At 36.3% G+C, this 19,101-nt stretch overlaps 1 pseudogene; it reads left to right on the forward strand.

The window, feature by feature from the left end:
* The first annotated feature begins 12,941 nt into the window (after positions 1–12,941).
* The window catches only part of LOC147003524 (sulfotransferase 2A1-like), a 34,611-nt pseudogene continuing 28,451 nt past the window's right edge, over positions 12,942–19,101 (forward strand).

The following is a 19,101-nucleotide window of genomic DNA, read 5'->3' on the forward strand; positions in this document are numbered from 1 at the left end:
CAATCTTGCATGTTGTTCTGTCTGTCACCTCCTGACACCTTGTCCACCTGCCCCAGAGACCCGTTCCACGCAGACAAAGGGACCCTGAGGGTCCGCAGCATCTTTCCACAAATCCAGCCCTACAAAAGATAAGACCCAGCCCTTTGCTGCATACAGAAAATGCACCTTAGTGACAAAGACCTTCACTACATCAGAGAAAAGGCTGGAAAACCAGTTTCCAAGCAAATGGTCTTAAGAAACAAATTGAAGTGGCCATTCTAATATTCTATTCTATTCTAATATTGAAGAAAATCAAATTTCAACCAAATTTACCAAAAAGGATAAGGAAGGACACTTCATACTGGTTAAAGGAAAAATCTACCAAGCTCAAATCTCAATTCTGAAAAATCTATGCTCCAAATACAAGGGTACCAAGAATATTTAAATATATATATATATATATATATATATATATATATATATATATATATATATATATATTAAAGCTCAAAGCACATATTGGACCTCACAAAACAATAGTAGAGACTTCAATACTGAACCATCATCAATGGACAGATCATGGAAACATAAACTAAAAAAAGACACATTGAAACTAACAGAATTTATGGACAAAATGGATTTGACATATCAAAATCTATAGAACAGATCATTCTAAAACGATTTAATGTACCTTCTTCTTAGCACCCCATGGTACCTTCTACAAAATTAACCATAGAATTTGTCACAAAACAGGCCTCATCAGATACAAGAAGATTAAAACAATCCTAGTTATTCTAATAGATCACCGTGGACTAAGGCCAGTCTTCAATACCAACTAAAACAACAGAAAACCCACATACATGTGGAAGCTGAACAATACCCTGCTCATTGATAATTGTTCAAGGAAAAAGAAAGAAAGAAATGAAATACTTTTCTGAATTTTATGAAAATAAAGATACAGCATACCCAAAGTTTTGGGAAAAAATGAAAACAGTGCTAAGAGGAAAACATGTAGATCTGCTGCAGGAATTGCCAGCTGGTACAACCACTCTGAAAATCAGTCTGGTGGTTCTCCTCAGAAAATTAGGCATAGTACTCCTTGAGAACATAGCTATACCACTTCTGCATGTATACCCAGAAGATGCTTCAACATGTAATAAGGACACATGCTCCACTATGTTCATAGCAGCCATATTTATAATAGTCAGAAGCTGGAAACAACCAGATGCCCCTCAACAGAAGAATGGATACAGAAAATGAGGAACATTTACACAATGGAATACTAACCAGCCATTAAAAACAGTGACTTCATGAAATTCACAGGCAAATGGATGGAACTTGAAAATACCATCCTGAGTGAGGTAATTGAGTCTCAAAAGAACATACACCATATATACTTACTGGTAAGTGGATATTAACTATCCCATATACATTCACCATACACTACACTATTGTGGATGCTGTGAAGTGCTTGCTGACAGAAGCCTGATATGGTTGTCTCCTGAGAGGTTCTGCCAGAGCCTGGTAAATACAGAGGCAAATGCTTGCAGTCAACCACTGGACTGAGCATTGGGTCCACAATGGTGGAGTTGGAGAAGGGACTGAAGGAGCTGATCGGGTTTGCAGACTCATAGAGGGAACAACAGGGTCAATTGGCCAGACTCTGGAGCTCCAAGTGACTGGACTACAAACCAAAGTGTACACATGCATGGCTCTTCCTACATATGTGGTAGATCATGGTCTCGTTGTCATCAGTGGGAGGAAATGCCCTTGGACCTGAGGGTGTTTGATGCCCCAGTGTATGTGAATGCCAGGGTAGGAAGTCGTGAGTATTTGGGTGGGGGAACACACTCATAGAGTCAAGGGGAGGAGGAATGGGATGGGGGATTCTGAAGGGAAAATCAGGAAAGGGAAAACACTTGAAATTTAAATAAAGAAAATATGTAATAAAAAATTAAAGATGGGAAGGCACCTGCACATACCACTCACAGATTGGCAGAATCAATATTATGAAAATGATAAAATAAGCAAAGGAAATCTACAGACACAATTTTTAAATTGCATTCCTTAAAATAAATAATGCACTTTAAATTTATTTTACTTTCATGTGTGTGAGTGTTTGCATAAATGATTGTGTACGTCATACATACTTGGTACCTATAGAAGCCAGAATAGATCATAGAATTCCCTAGAACTATAGTTACAAATTGTTGTAAGTGGCATATGGGAGAAAAGAATGGAACCTGGAGCCTCTAGAAGAACAATTGCTTTTAACCACTGAGCCATATCATTCCTCTCTTCTTTCAGGGTCTGTTTGTAAAATGAAAAATCTTGTCCAGCAAGACATGCTTATGCCTTGAATTCTATGACATACAGGTTTCCAATAGTCTAATCTCTTTTTTTTCTCCTATCATAATCAGACCGGGTACTTCAGAAGAGACAAAATTGTTAGAAAGGAACTCAAAATGATGCTATATTTTCATCTGATTTATTCTGTAGTGTTAATGCCCATTATTTTCTCCAAAATGATATCTGGTGGAATATGAAAATAATGGGCCTAGTCTAATTTTTATCCACACAAAAAAATAATACCTTAGATATTGAGGACTGTTGTTTCCTAAAATTAGTACTGAAGACATTTTGAAAAGGTATATGGAAACTTTATACATTAGAAGCTTCCTTAAAGTAAATAAAAATTACTTAAGTAATGTTATGATATATGGGGCAGACAATGCCCCAAGTGGAAATTATACACTACCAAGTAAAATCTCCAGTAGCAAGAATTGGTAACATCTTGTGAGTTGTTGAATAAATATGTCTAATATGACCCCCTAAACATTTCAGGCTACTGTCAATGCTATTTATTGCTTACATCCATAACATGATGGTAAGGTCCTATTACTGATGACATGAGGTAATTTCTCTCATTGTACATGTAGAAATTGAGCTGGTGTCCAACCAGATGCTTCAGCTTTTCTTTTTTTTTTTTTTTTTTTTTTTTTGACAGAATACAAACTAGATTTAAAATGCTGCATTAAAAACACCACAAATACCACATTTGGGTACCTACAATGAATGTTCTATTTGGAAGACAACAATATAGAGCAAAAAGAATGCACAATGCTTGCTCACTCACCACTCTACTTGCTGTTTTTCATTATAAGGTGTTTTTTATCATAGGGTGGCTGTTGTATCTTTGTGACTAGAAGCCCAACTCTTGTGCTAATTAAAGTATATCAGAATTTTGTTTAAAATACTTTAAACACCTGCAATAAACTACCGAATTTGCCAAGAATAGAGGTACTCTGGATAACAATCAAAAGGTTTTAAATATGAATGCAATCCATAAGAACAATAACAACAAAAATAGAACAATTTTCTTTCAAGAAAAATAGACCAATTGCTACAAGTTATCATTATGCGAAGATAGTATTTTGAAGGCTTAGTCACAGGTGCCTGTGGAATTTGCTGCTGGGCTTCTGCTTCATGCCTGGAGAACCTTGGGAAAAGCAGTACTAACACAACAGAATGACATTTGTAGCGTAGAATACTGGAGTGAGAGACCTGAGGTTGATGGCTAAAATCACATTCCTGTGTATTAAACTGTTACATCTTAATTATTCATATAGCTCATTGGTTCAATAGCACAAAAATAGAGAACAGCATCTCAAAATTTATCTCATTTCAAGTTCAGAGACAAGTCTCAAAATTTACCTCATTCCAAGTTCAGTTCCAAGGCTTAACCATTTTTGTCATTATTTTCTGGAGGCAATTCCTTGTTTACAATCTGATGGCATTCACACTGTGATAGTTTCCAAAGATACTATATGAAGAGGATGCCGAAGGCGATCACTATGAACCATATGGCCACATAAGGACTCTTGCATTCACCAATTCGGGCACACTTCCAAAGTATTACCAATAGTCCAGTTTTACTTCTGTCCAGGATGCTGTGTGCCAGAGATTGAATATAAGCACCCATAAATATAAGCAACAAGATTACAGTCAATAGACTCTGAAAATTGAATATGGCAGGCATAGCGAGGTCGTTGCTGGTTCAGCCAGATCATCATTCTGGCCAGGGCAAAAGAGAATGCCCAGATGCTTCATCTTTATTGGTTCTCATTAATAGTGCTAGAAGGTACTGTACACACTATAGGAGAAGGAAAGAGATCATCAATATTAAATAATGATGAACCCTGTGACCTGCAACAGTGACTTATCTTCAAGATATATTGGTGCAATAATGGCATAAGTGTTATGAGAATGACCAACAACTATTTGATTGAATTTAAATACAATGTCCTGAGATGGAACCCACACCAGACAATGGTAATGAAGCCAAGACCCTTATGGTAAATAGATTCTACTAAATCAACATAGCAATAAACTGACTCAAAGGGAGAAAACTCTGAAATAGAAATCCTAGTAAAGAAGTCAGGAACCATAGATGCAAGCATCAGCAACAAAATGAAAGAGATCGAAGAGAGAATGTCAGTTGCAGAAGATTCCACTGAAAATATAGACACAACAAACAAAGAAAATGCAAAATGCATAAATATCCTAACTCAAAACATCCAGGAAATCCAGGACACAGTGAGAAGACCAAACCTACAGATAATAGGTATAATAAGAATAAAGATTTTCAACTTAAAGGGCTGGGAATTATCTTCAACAAAATTATAAAAGAAAACTTCCTTAACCTAAAGAAAGAGAAGCCCATGAACATAAAAGAATTCTACAGAACTCCAAATAGACTAGACCATAAAAGAAATTCCTTCCAACACATAATAATCAGAACATTAAATGCACTAAACAAAGATAGAATATTAAATGCAGTAAGGGGAAAAGGTCAAGTAACATATAAAGGCAGACCTATTAGAATTAGACCAGACTTCTAGCCAGAAACTATGAAAGCCAGAAGATCCTGGACAGAGGTTATATAGACCCTAAGAGAACACAAATGCCAGCCCTGGCTACTATACCCCAAAAAACTCTCAGTTACCAAGGATGGAGAAACCAAAGTATTCCATGAGAAAACCAAATTCACACAATATCTTTCCACGAATCCAGCCCTTCAAAGGATAATAAAGCAATAACGCTAACACAAGGAGGGATATTATGCCTTAGAAAAAGCAAGAAAGTAATTCTTCAACAAACCTAAAAGACGATAGCTTCAAGAACAGAATTCCAAATCTAACAACAAACATAACAGGAAGCAATAAAGACTTTTCCTTAATATCTCAATATCAATGGACTCAATTCCCCCGATAAAAGACATCGACTAAAAGACTGGTCATGTAAACAAGACCCAACTTTTTGTTGCATAGAGGAGCCCCACCTCAGGCATAAAGGCAGACATTACCTCAGAGTGAAAGGATTGAATACAATTTCCAAGCAAATGGTCTGAAGAAACAAGCTGGAGTACCCACTCTAATATCGAATAAAATTGACTTCCAACTCAAAGTTATTAAAAAAGATAAGGAGGGCACTTAATACTCATCAAAGGTAAAATCTTCCAAGATTAACCCTCAATTCTGAATATCTATGCGCCAAATGCAAGTGCAGACACATTCATTAAGGAAACTATAATAAAGATCAAAGCACATATTGCACCTCACAGAATAATTGTGGGAGACATCAACACCCGACTCTCATTAATGGATAGAACATGGAAAGAGAAACTAATCAGAAACACATTGAAACTAACAGAAGTTATGAAACAGATGGGTTTAACAGATATCTACAGAACATTTTATCCTAAAACAAAAGAATATACCTTCTTCTCAGCATCTCATGGTACATTCTCCAAAAACTGACCATATAATTGGTCACAAAACAGGCCTCAAAAGATACAAAATATTGAAATTATCCCATGCATTCTATCAAACCACTATGGACTAAGGCTGACCTTCAATAAAAACATAATAATAGAAAGACAATATTCACATAGAAGCAGAACAACACTCTACTCAAGGATAACTTGGTCAACGAAGAAATAAAGAAAGAAATTAGTCTTTTAGGAAGTTATTTATTTAGATATTTTCTTCATTTACATTCCAATTGGTATCCTGAAAGTCTACTATATAGTCCCCCTGATGTGATCCTCAACCCACCCAATCCAACTTCCTGGCCCTGGCATTCCCATGTACTGAGGCATATGATCTTCGCAAGACCAAGGACCTCTCCTCCCACTGATGGCATATTAGGCCATTCTTTGCTACATAAGCAACTAGAGACCCAGCTCAAGGGGGTACTTGTTAGTTCACATTGTTTTTCCTCCTGTAGGGTAGAATACCCCTTTAGCTCCTTGGGTACTTTTTCTAGCTCCTTCATTAGGGGCCATGTGTTCCATCCAATAGATGACTGTGAGCATCCACTGCTGTATTTGCCAGGGACTGGCATAGCTTCACAAGAGACACATATATCAGGGTCCTGTCAGCAAAATCTTTCTGACATACTCAATAACATCTGAGTTTGATGGTTGTTTATGGGATGGGTCCACTTGTGAGACAGTCTCTGGATGGTCCTTACTTCTGTCTCAGCTCTGAACTTTGTCTGTGTAACTCCTTCCCTGAGTATTTTGTTGCCCAATCTAAGAAGGAAGGAAGTATCTACACTTTGGTCTTCCTTCTTCTAGAGTTTCATCTGTTTTGCGAATTATATCTTGGGTATTCTAAGTTTCTGGGGTAATATTCGCTTATCAGTGAGTGCATATCATGTGTTTTCTTTTGTGATTGGGTTACTTCACTCAGGTTGATATCCTCCAGACACATCCATTTGCCTAAGAATTTCATAAATTCAATGTTCTCAATACCCGAGTATTACTCCATTGTGTAAATGTACCACATTTTCTGTATCTATTCTCCTGTTGAAGGACATCTGGGTTCTTTCCAGCTTTTGGCTATTATAAATAAAGCTGCTATTAACATAGTGGAACATGTTTCCTTATTATAAATTGGAACATTCCTGGGTATATACCCAGAAGAGGTATTGATGTATTTTCTGTTTGTACTATGTCCAAATTTCTGAGGAACCGCCAGACTGATTTCAAGAGTGGTTGTACCAGCTTGCAATCCCACCAACAATGGAGAAGTGTTCCTCTTTCTCCACATCCTCATCAGAATCTGCTGTCACCTGAGATTTTGATCATTAGAGTTTAATGAAAATGAAGCCAGAACATACCCAAACTTACAGGACATAATTTAAGATGTCCTAAGAGGAAAATCATAGCTCTGAGTGCCAACAAAAATAAACTAGAGAGAGCATACACTAACACCTTGACAGCACACCTAAAAGCTTTAGAACAAAAGGAAGCAAATTCACAAAAGGAGAATAGACTGCAGGAAGTAACCAAACTCATCATCGAAATCAACGAAGTGGAAACAAAAAGAACTATACAAAAAAATAAACCAAACTAGGAGTTGGTTCTTTAAGAAAATCAACAAAATAGATAAACCCTTAGCCAGACTAATTAGAGAGCACAGGGGCAGTAGCCTAATTAACAAATTCAGAAATGAAAGAGGAGATGATATAACAGCACAACCTGAGGAAATGCAAAGCATCATCAGACCCTACTACAAAAATCTATACTAAACAAAACTGGAAAACCTGGATGGAATAGACAATTTCCTAGACAGATACCAGGTACCAAAGTTAAATCACGATCAGATTAAACAATTTATACAAGTCCCATATTCCCTAAAGAAATATAAGCAGTCATTAATAATCTCCCAACCAAAAAAGGCCAGGAACAGATGGGTTAAGTTCACTGTTGTATAACACCTTCAAAGGAGATGTAATTCCATTACTCCTCAAACTATTCCACAAAATAGAAACAGAAGATACTCTACCCAATTTATTATATGAAGCCACAATTACTCTGATACCTAAACCACAAGAAGACCCAACAAAGAAAGAGAACTTCAGACCAATTTCCCTTAGTAATATTGATGCAAAAATACTCAATAAAATTTGCACAAACCAAATCCAAGAACACATAAAAACGATCATCCTTCATGATCAAGCAAGCATCATCCCAGGAATGAAGGGATTGCTTAATATATGAAAACCCATCAACATATATATATTCACTATATAAACAAACTCAAAGACAAAAATCACACGATCATCTCTTTAGATGCTGAGAAAGTATTTGACAAAATCCAGCACACATTCATGGAAATCAGGAAATCATCAGTAATTCAAGGCCCATAACTAAACATAATAAAAGCAATATACAGTAAACCAGTAGCCAAGATCAAAATAATGCAGAGAAGCTGGAAGCAATCCCACTAAAAGTAGGGACTAGACAAGGCTGCCTACTCTCTCCCTACCTATTCAACATAGTACTTGAAGTCCTAGCCAGAAAAATTCAACAACAAAAGGAGATCAAGGGGATTCAAATTGGAAAGGAGGAAGTCATAATATCACTATTTGCAGTTGATATTATAGTATATATAAATGACCCTTAAAATTCCACCAGAGAGTTCCTATATCTGATAAACAACTTCAGTGCATTAGCTGGATAAAAAAAAAAAAAAAAAAAAAAATTAACTCAAACAAATCAGTGGCCTTTCCCTAGACAAAAGATAAACAAGGTGAGAATTAAATTAGGGAGACAATCCCCTTCAGAATAGTCATAAATAATATAAAATACCTTGGTATGACTCCAAGTAAGGAAGTGAAAGATTGGTATGATAAGAACTTCAAGTCTCTGAACAAAGATATTGAAGATCTCAGAAGATGGAAAGATCTCTCATGCTCATAAATTGGCAGGATTAATATTGTCAAAATGGCTATCTTGCCAAAAACAATCTACAGATTCAATTTAATCTCTGTCAAAATTCCAACTCAATTATTCACAGAATTAGAAAGGGCTTTTATTAAATTCATCTACAATCACAAAAAACTTTGGATAGCAAAAAATTAAGGGGATCAAGGAACTCTCATACAAAATGAGAGACACTGAAACTTATAGAGGGGAAAGTAAGGAAAAGCCTAAAAGTTACCGGCACAGGGGAAATATTCCTGAACAGAACAGCAAAGACATGTGCTGTAAGATCGAGAATTGACAAATATAATTGTAAAGATTCTGTAAGACAAAAGACACTGTCAATAAGACAAAAAGGCAACCAAGAGATTGGGAAAATATCTTTACCAATCATAAATGAGATAGGGTACTAATATTCAATGTATATAAAGAACTCAAGAAGATGGACTCCAGAAAAATCATATAACCCCATTAAAAAATGGGACACAGTGATGAAGAAAAAATTCTCAAGTGAGGAATATCGAATGGCTGAGAAGCACTTGAAAAAAATGTTCAACATCCTTAATCATCAAGGAAATGCAAATCAAAACAACCCTGAGATTCCACCTCACACCAGTCAGAATAGCTAAGATCAAAAATTCAGGTGACAGTAGATGCTGGCCAGAATGTGGAGAAAGAGGAACACTCCTCTATTTTTGGTGGGATTGTAAGCATGTACAACCACTCTGGAAATTAGTCTGGCAGTTCCTCAGAAAATTGGACATAGTACTAACGGAGGATCCAGCAATAACTCTCTTGGACGTATATCTAGATGTTCCAACTGGTAATAAGGACACATGCTCCACTATGTTCATAGCAGTCTTACTTATATTAGCCAGAAGCTGGAAAGAACCCATTTGTCCCTCAACAGAGGAATGGATACAGAAAATGTGGTACATTTATTTACACAATGGAGTACTACTCAGATATTAAAAACAATAAATTTATGAAACTCGTAGGCAAATGGATGAATATGGAGGATATCATCCTAGTGTGGTAACCAAATCACAAAAGAACTAACATGATATGGATGCACTGATATGTGGATATTAGCCCAGAAACTTAGAATACCCAAGATACATTTTGCAAAACACAAGAATATACAGAAGAAGGAAGACCAACGTGTAGTTATGCCATTCCTCTTTAAAATAGGGAACAAAATACCCATGGAAGGGGTTACAGAGACAACAATTGTAGCTGAGACCAAAGGATGGACCATCCTGAGACTTCCCCTCATGCAGGGACCCATCCTATAATGGGACACCAAACACAGACACTATTACATATGCCAGCATGATTTTGCTGAATGGACCCTAATATAGGTGTCTCTTGTGAGGCTATGCCAGTGCCTGACAAATACAGCAGTGGATGCTCACAGTCATGTATTGGATTGAACACAGGGCCCCCAATGGAGGAGCTAGAGGAAGTTCCCAAGGAGCTGAGGGGTTCTGCAACCCTATAGTTGGAACAACAATATGAACTAACCAGTACCCCCAGAGCTCATGTCTTTTGATGCAAATATAGCAGAAGATGGCCTAGTCGGGCATCATTGGGAAGAGAGAGCCCTTGATCTTGCAAACTTTATATGCCCTAGTACAGGATAATATCAGGGCTAAGAAGTGGGAGTGAGTGGGTAGAGAAGCAGGGCGGGGGATTGTATAGGGGACTTTAGGGATAGCATTTGAAATATAAATGAAGAAATTATCTAATAAAAATTATGAAAAATACTGACCTTTACCTCTGGCCAGTTTTATTTTTTCACAAGAGAAGAAATATATATATAAGAACTAAAATATACCTTCTTAATTGGTCAAAAACTTTAGCAAGCAAGGTAATAAAAATTAAACTATTTTGAGATTTAATCTACTCTAGTCAGAAATAATATGACCAAAAAAAAAAAACTTACAAAAAATGCAGGTGAGATAAATGATTGTAATAATTTGGGAAACGGCGACCCTCACGAACTTAACTGCATTTCAATATGATGAAGTCACTGTGAAAATCAGTGTGAAAAGTGTATCATATGGCACAGATACAATATTCCTTGACATATGTGAAAGGACTTGATATATTACTCCACAAATTGTTTCTCAGCCATGTTTATTACTTTTGTAGTCATAATAACTAGAAAACAAAAACAACTTAAATATCCTTCAACTAATAAATGAATAATGAAAGTGTGGTTCATATGTACAAAGAAAATCTACTTAGATGTGGAGATAAATGACATCATGAAATTTTTAGGCAAACAGGTGGATCTATAAGAGATTTGTGCGTTCTGCCTTTGAATTTGTAACTGTGTGCTTATAACTTGGAGTACAAACAGTAACCAGGAAAGTTAAAAGGGATCATTTGAGAGAAAAATTCTAGACACTGGAATAGCACACAGGTGTTACAAAGGGAAAAATGGGGAAAATAGGATGGAGTGTATTTTGGAAACAGGACACAGGTCTAATGCACAGTAATTGAAGTGACAAAAGGCTAAATAATTCCATGGATGTTTAAAAAAATATAGAAAATCATATTATTCAGTATTTATCTAAAATCACATATGATAAATATATATGTGAAACATTAATATGTAGTTTAAAGATATTTTGCCATTTGGAATGACAATGTTCTCCACAAGAACTATGGACTATATATCAAAACCCCAATATCATGCATGAGAAATATTCTCTAAAGTAGTTAGTAGAATCTGAGAATTCCCCCCCAAAAAACATAAGTTCTTGATGGCCTTGGTTGCCTCCCAGATCTTGGAGATGCACTTCAGACACACAATTTGGAGGAACTGATCTAAAATAGTCTGGAAATCTCTTGCCAATGAAGTGGTTTCATAAAGTAAGACCTTGCTCACTATGCCAGGGAGAGGAACAATCACTCAAACTATGCAGGCATGAAGCCTGTGAGCCAGAAGAATGACTTGACTGGCAAGGCATCCAATGAAGCCAAAAAGTGGCACTTTTATCTTGGGCTGATCAAAGGCTATATAATTAGACCTTAAGCCTTTTCAAATAGAGGCGAGCCATGTCTGGTATTATAAACATAAAACCAGGTGGGAATGGAAAAAGCAAAACCCCATGAGTCGCATTACCAACAGTTCCCTAAACCAGTGTAATTTCCAGCTGTTTTCTAAGTACTTGACCTTATACCCACAGGTTAATGCAGTTCTCACCCATTGTCAAAGATACTTCTTTTTGCAACATGTGGTGACTCTGGCAAGGATCCACAATGGACCAAAATGTAGATAATAACATAAAGGTACACAACCCCAACTGATATATCTGAAATAAATCCCTACAACCTGAGTGGCTCACAGAAAAGGTCACAGAAGAGGATACAGAGTTCCCCCAAAGGCCAAGGTTCCTGTTGATACAATATGTCTCTCTTAGACACAACAGGAAAATAGACACATGAACTTTTAACAGTATAGTTACCCAAACAAACCAGCGTAATGGCATTAGTAGGTATACTAAAGAAGCCAGGGGAAATTCTATATGATTTTACTATATAAGAAATATCTCATATCAGTTGTTGCTAAGATATGGAGAATAGGCTGTGTCTGAAGATGAAATCTCACATTGACTTTTCTAATCTTAACTGCACACCTCAAGATGCATCACATACAAGCTCAAATGCATGGACTAAGTAGGTTGACTATACATGTGTGTTTATATAAATAGCAGCAAATATTAAAGAAGAGATCAAAATTATGGGAAAAGGAGGGAAGGCTTTGAGGGGAAGAAGGGCAGTTAATGTACTATGAGTTTCTCAAAAGCAATCACTATTTAAAAAAAAAAGAAATTCCATAGAAAGGTTTTGTATGATCTCTTGTCATTTTTCTGTACATTCAAAATCATTCTGAAAGCTAAATTATATTACTAGACATTTTAAATTAACTTGCATTTCTATGTCCTATTGCATCTTACCGAGTCTCTGATTTGAGGTCATGAACTTGGTCTCACAAATTGCAGAATGTTATTTGTACAACTTTAAAATTGCTCAATATAGTAACCTTTGACTGTAGGTTACAATATTTATTTCTTCCTATAAGTAAATATTTCACAGCAAACAAGAGAATGTTAATGATTTTTACCTGCACTATAAATCTTACCTCTCAGCATTTGCTATAAGCTGAATAGGTGTGCTGGGCTTTAATCCTAACAGCACCTACAAGGAGCTATTCATGATGTCAGACTATAATTGGTTTGAAGGGATACCTTTTCCTACCCTAGCATATCAAAGAGAAGTTTTGGAAGATATCCGTAATAAGTTTGTGGTGAAAGAAGAAGACTTGTTGATATTGACTTACCCCAAGTCAGGTAAGGATCATCAGTAAGACTAATTCTGAAGTGTATAAGGGAGGTTAGTACTTTGATCCTAATTCATTTTGTATGATGAGTAGAGTGTTCTATATATTAATGTGTAAAATGACTTGTGGGCATGGAGATTTGTGTGTGTTCCACTCTGTCTGACCTATGTGGGCAGAGGAGATTAGCTATGGCACCAGAACAATGATAGTGCGTGCTCCCTGAGGCAGAATATGCCATTGGTCCCTTTCTCTGGGGTATAGATATAAGAGTGAGAGCGGTGAGATTAAATACAAGAAATAACATTAAGAGATAAAGGCATGTATGTGAGGATATTTGGAGAAGAGGGCAGTTTTAAGTAAATTTACTATGGACCTTGTGCAGGACGTAGAAAGAATCTGAAAACTCAAGAAAGCATAAAGCAACATCATGGTAGTTCGGGGGTATGGATGATTGCTGTTTGGAAGAAGCACTGAACATTGAGTAAGTATTAGGTTTTTGACTTTGAAAGAAAAATGACACAGAAATTCCATAGGCAGTAGGAATACAGGAAAAAAGTACCAGACAATATCTCAGAGAAGGAAGCTAGAGAAACATCCACTGACAAATGAGCACATAAACACAAATCAAGGGTGTGTGATAAATATGCACAAGGGAATTGATTCACTTTAAAAAGAAGAAGTACTCAGTCATATATTGCAGCCTGGGAGCGTCTCAATAACAGTGAATTAAATTAAAGGAGGTAGTCTCAGAGGGCATGTGCTATGATTAAAACATTTTGAAATATTTGAGATACAAATTCATCCCACCAGAATGTAGAATGATGTTGGCCCAGAGCTGGAGGAGATATTCCATTGCCAGGTTGCTGTTTATTGAGTATAGGGACTCTGTTTTGCAAAATTAAGTCTAGAATATGATGAGTGAATATACTTTGCACCTATGTCACATGGACATTGTGAACACAAGTCTGTGTGCTTGAAATTGGGCAGCACTGTAAATTGTATGGGCATATATTCTACTTGAAGCTTTTTCACAAGTAATGTTGACATGAGTGACAGTCACTTTTCCTTTTCATTCAGGAACAAACTGGCTGATTGAGATTGTCTGCTTGATTCAGACCAAGGGAGATCCAAAGTGGATCCAAACTGTGCCCATTTGGGACTGCTCACCCTGGCTAGAGACTGATACAGGATATCCTGCATTAGTCAATAAGGAAGGACCATGACTCATATCCTCCCATCTTCCCATCCATCTCTTCCCCAAGTCTTTCTTCAGTTCCAAGGCCAAGGTCAGTGTCCAGTGGTTGAAATTTTCTTTGACTAAACACTCTGAACTTATTTTACCTGACAAGTCCTGAAGATCTTTCTGAAATGTGAAGATGGGATTCTCATGCACTAGGTGATGCTGATGTTTCCCCAACTCAGACTATATTAGATAGAGTACAAGGATGTGGACCAGCACACAGTGATCCTGGGCAGCTTTAAGAAATAAAGTGAAATATCACACTGAAATATTCATGAACTATATACAGGCCAAACAGAGTTCAAATTCTAATGTACAGATATAATTACTATATCATTGTCATCAAAGAGCCAATCTTACTTATAACATATACTCTAAGCCCTGTGGGTGAAACACCTAAGACACAATTGCTCATAGGGGAAACAAAATGACCAGGTATCAATGTTCAAAGATCAGTTATATATAAAGTGTCATCATGTGTCTAGCTGTCTATTAATATCAGTAGCCACAGGAATCTCCCATGAAATGGAAAGAGGATCAGTAGAAGGAATCAGAGATATCCACATACTGACCTATCACAGGTACTAGTTAGTAAGAAAGTTTTCTGTAAATCCCTCCATCCATTAAAGCTATAAATAGTTTATGCTGCAACTACAAAGACAAACTTAGAATAATCTCTCATTAAAATTGCACAATGAATTTGTGGCGACTCTTATATATGTGTGTGTCTTATCTGGATTTGGAAAATTTTGACAGGGGAAACTGAAGCTTAAAGAGATAAATTCTATATTTCTGGCAGAGCCTCTCAGAAGACAGCTCCTGACAGCATGCACTTCTTGGCATTGACAATAATGTCTTGGTTTGTTTACTGAATATGGGATGGATCCTCAGATGGAGCAGTATCTGTATTGTCTTTCCTTCAGTCTCTGCTCCACACTTTGTCTCCATGTTTCCTCCCATGAGTTTTTTGTCCACCCTTCTAAGAAGCATGGAAGTATCAACACTTTGGTCGTCCTTCTTCTAGAGCTTCATGTGGTCTGTGAATTATATTTTGGTTATTCTGAGCTACTAGGCTAATATCCACTTATCAGGTAATGCATATTATTTAGATACTTTTGTGATTGGGTTACATCACTCAAGATGATATTTTCTATTTCTATTAATTTTCCTATGAATTTCAAAGGTCATTGCATTTCAAAGGTTTTTGTTGATGAGTAGTATGCTATCTTGTAAATGTACCACATTTTCTGTATCCTTTCCTCTGTTGAAGGACATCTGATTCATTTCCAATTTCTGTCTCTTATAAATATGGCTGCTATGAACATAGAGGAGCACATGTCCTTGTTATATGTTGTAGCATCTTTTGGGTATAAGCTTGGGAGAGGGTCCTCAGATAATACTTTGTACAATTTCCTTAGAAACTACCAGACTGATTTTCAGAGTGGTTATACCAGCTTGCAATCCCACCTGCAATGGAGGAGTGTTCCTCTTTTCCATTTGTCCTAATGACAGTGTTCATTGACTTACAGAAACTTTGCAATTTTATTAGGTCACATTTGTCAATTCTTGATCTTAGAGCATAAACCATTTCTGTTCTGTTCAGGAATTTTTCTTTTGTGTCCATATATTTAAGGTTCTTCCTCTATTTATCTTCTAAAAGTTTCAGTGTGTCTGATTTTATGTGGAAGTTCTTGATACACTTGGAGTTGAGCTGTGTAAAAGGAGATAAGAATGGGTTGATTTCCAGTGTTCTACATGTGGACAGCCAATTAAACAGGCATCATTTGTTGAAAATGCAAAATATCAACTGAACATAGGAGTGTGGGTTCAATTTTGGATTCTCAACTCTATTTCATTAATCTACCTGCATTTCATTGTACCAATAGCATACAATTTTTTAAATCAGTATTGCTCTATAATACAGCAAGAGATCAGGTATTGTGATTCACTCAGTAGTTCTTTTATTGTTGAGAATAATGTTTGCTATCCTTGGGAAGTAGGAGTGGATGGTTTGGTCAGAAAACACTTTCATTGAAGCAGGGGGAAGGAGATTGGATTGGGGGCTTCCAGGGAAGAGGTGGGAAGCTGAAAAAAGTGATAACATTTGAAATGTATATAAAAATATCCAATAAAATATTTAAAATTTCTAAAAAGACTTAGAGAGATGGCTCAGCTGTTAAGAGTTCTGGCTTCTCTTGCAAAGGACCTCGGTTCAATTCCCAACACACACATGGTGTCTCACAACTGTCTGCAACTCTAGTCACAGGGCATCCAACCACCTTTTCAGGTGGTTTTGGATTTCTGTCCACAAATAATGTACAAAAATGAATGTGTGCACTCAGACATGAATAAATCAATATTTTTTAAGTTAAAAAGATGAGATCTAGAAGTATTGGTACAAAATATGAAGTGCCTTTTATTAAAAATGATTACTTTGGGGGCTGGAGTTGTGGCTCCAGGATTAAGAGCAGTAACTGCTTTTCCAGAGGTACTGACATCAATTCTCAGCAACAACATGGTGACTCATGACCATATGTAATGGGATCCAATGCCTTTTGGTATGTTTGAATACAGCGACAGTGTACTCCTATATATAATATAAATCTTTTTTAAAAAGTAATGATTTCTTTTAATTTTTTTTCTTTTCGTTTATGTTTTGAAATTTTTATAATAAATTAGAATTATATACATCATTTTCCCCTACCATTTTCTCCCTCCAAAAACATTAATATATCACTTTTTTCTCTCTTTCAAATTTATGGTTTATTTTTTCATTAATTCGTGTTACATAAATATACATATACACATACACATACACATAACCATACATATACATATACATATACATATACATATACATATACCTATACCTATACCTATACCTATACCTATACCTATACCTATACCTATACCTATACCTATACCTATACCTATACCTATACCTATACCTATACAAAATCATATACATATACATATACATATATATTCCTAAATATATTTCTATGTTTATGTATTCCTATATAGACATATATTTACATGTTTCTAAAGTATACAGTATATATTCATATTTAAATAAATAATCAATATATTCCTAAATGAATCTGTATATCCCTAAATCCTTCAGTACATCTTTCTCAATCACTACAGCATTACTTGTATGTATATTTTACAGGCTTGCCATTTGGTATTAGATAACCAATTGTTATTGTAATCTAGAACTGTCTAATCAGCCCGGTTTTTTTACACTGTTAATGAACTAGTCATTTTGTTGTTCCATTTTTACAAATCATATAAAATTAGAAAAGGGGAATTATGACTATAGATTTTTTCACTTGTGTATATGTTTTGCCCACATGAAAATAACAAATGTTTTTAAAAACCATTAGATATTAGAAAATTTCATGGAACTTAAGAGAGTTAAAATGTGAGGAATAACTATTGACCTTCATTTACATCTTTATCCATTCAAGGCAATCTATCTCATCAGAAATCCCAGAGATATTCTTGTGTCTGGTTACTTTTTCTATGGTAACACAAACCTTGTGAAGAATCCAGGGTCACTCAGAACTTATTTTGAATGGTTCCTCAAAGGAAATGGTGAGTAATCTGTAAAATATAGGAGGTGGGAGAAACTCAGAGACATTTATTTCATTAATTAACTTATTAATTAATGATTTATTTATTCATATTACATATACTATTAATTAATTAATTAATTAATATCACAATATTCAGGACCCCTCTCCTCTTAATGATCCCTACTTGCAGCTCCTATCCCCATCCTCTTTTCTTCTGAGAAGGGATAGGTGTCCCTAGGGTACCTCCTTACCATGACACATCAATTCTCCCCAGGACTTAGTGTGTCTTCTCCCACTGAGACAAGACAAGGCAGCCCAGATAGAGGAATAGGATCCACAGACAGGAAACATGTTCATGGAGAGCCCCAGCTCCAGTTGTTGAGAGACCTGCTCAAAGACTAAGTTGCAAATCTGCTACATATGTGCAGGGCCCCAAGGTCTAGCTCTTGATCGCTTTTTGTTTGGTGGTTCGGTTTCTGAGAGTGTTAAAATGTCCAGGTTGGTTGACTCTTCAGGTCTTGATCTGGGGTTCTTAACACCTTTGGGTCCCTCAATCCTTTCCCCAACTTTTCCAAAAGACTTCCACAGCTCTAACTAATGTTTGGGTGTGGACATATACAATCTCTTTTACTCAGCTGCTGGGTGGAGCCTCTCAGAGTACAGTTATTCTGGGCTCTTGTAGGCATGCATATCAGAGTATCAGTAATAATGTCATGGATTGTTTATTGCCCATGGTGTGTGTCTCAATTTTGGCCAGTCATTGATTTCCCATTCTTTCCATCTCTGCTCCATCTTTCTTTCTGGACATCTTGTAGTTAGGACACATTTGGGCCCAAAGGTTTTCTGAATGGGTTGCTATTCTTATCCCTCCACTGGGAATCCTACCTGCCTACAGGAGGTGGCATTTCAGGCTCCATGTCACTTACTGTTAAGAGTTTCAGATAGAGTCACCACCATAGAGACTTTGGAATCTCCCCAGTTCCAGGGCTCAGAGGTTTTTTTTTAAAGACAAAGTGAGAGATAGCTTAGGTTGGCCTTGAATTCTCTATATTGCTTGGGATGACCTTGAAGTGTGGTTCCTTCTTCTGCTACCTCTCAAGATCTAAGACTAAAAACACCTACTGTATATTCTATTTAATTGGTGCTGGGGCTCAAACCCACAATTTCATGTATGATACCT

This window comes from Mus caroli, unplaced genomic scaffold (assembly GCF_978045245.1).
Source record: "Mus caroli unplaced genomic scaffold, Mus_caroli_1 scaffold_8, whole genome shotgun sequence".
Taxonomy (NCBI): domain Eukaryota; kingdom Metazoa; phylum Chordata; class Mammalia; order Rodentia; family Muridae; genus Mus; species Mus caroli.